Below are 328 nucleotides of genomic sequence, written 5' to 3'. Positions count from 1 at the left end.
CGTCATCTCACTCACTTCCGGGTTACCTTGTTCCTCTTCGGCTTTTCAAAATAAAAGTACTATTGATCAAACGAATCCAAAACTTGATAAAATAATATCAATTAGATATATTTGTGAATATTAAAGTAACTATTTTACGTCATATTTGCTCACGAAAATATTAAGATTCCGAAAATCTATTTAAGCAATTACAAGAATCATACTAAAGGACCAACTAGCAGACTTGCATTCATCAGTACTGTGGAGGATCAACCCTGACACATTTGAAAATGAATAAAAGCTCAATAAGTGAATAAGTATGTAATTAAATGCATAAAAATGCAGCAAA

Source organism: Fundulus heteroclitus, chromosome 15, assembly GCF_011125445.2.
Source record: "Fundulus heteroclitus isolate FHET01 chromosome 15, MU-UCD_Fhet_4.1, whole genome shotgun sequence".
NCBI classification, from domain to species: domain Eukaryota; kingdom Metazoa; phylum Chordata; class Actinopteri; order Cyprinodontiformes; family Fundulidae; genus Fundulus; species Fundulus heteroclitus.
Note: the sequence above shows the minus strand (reverse complement) of the source record.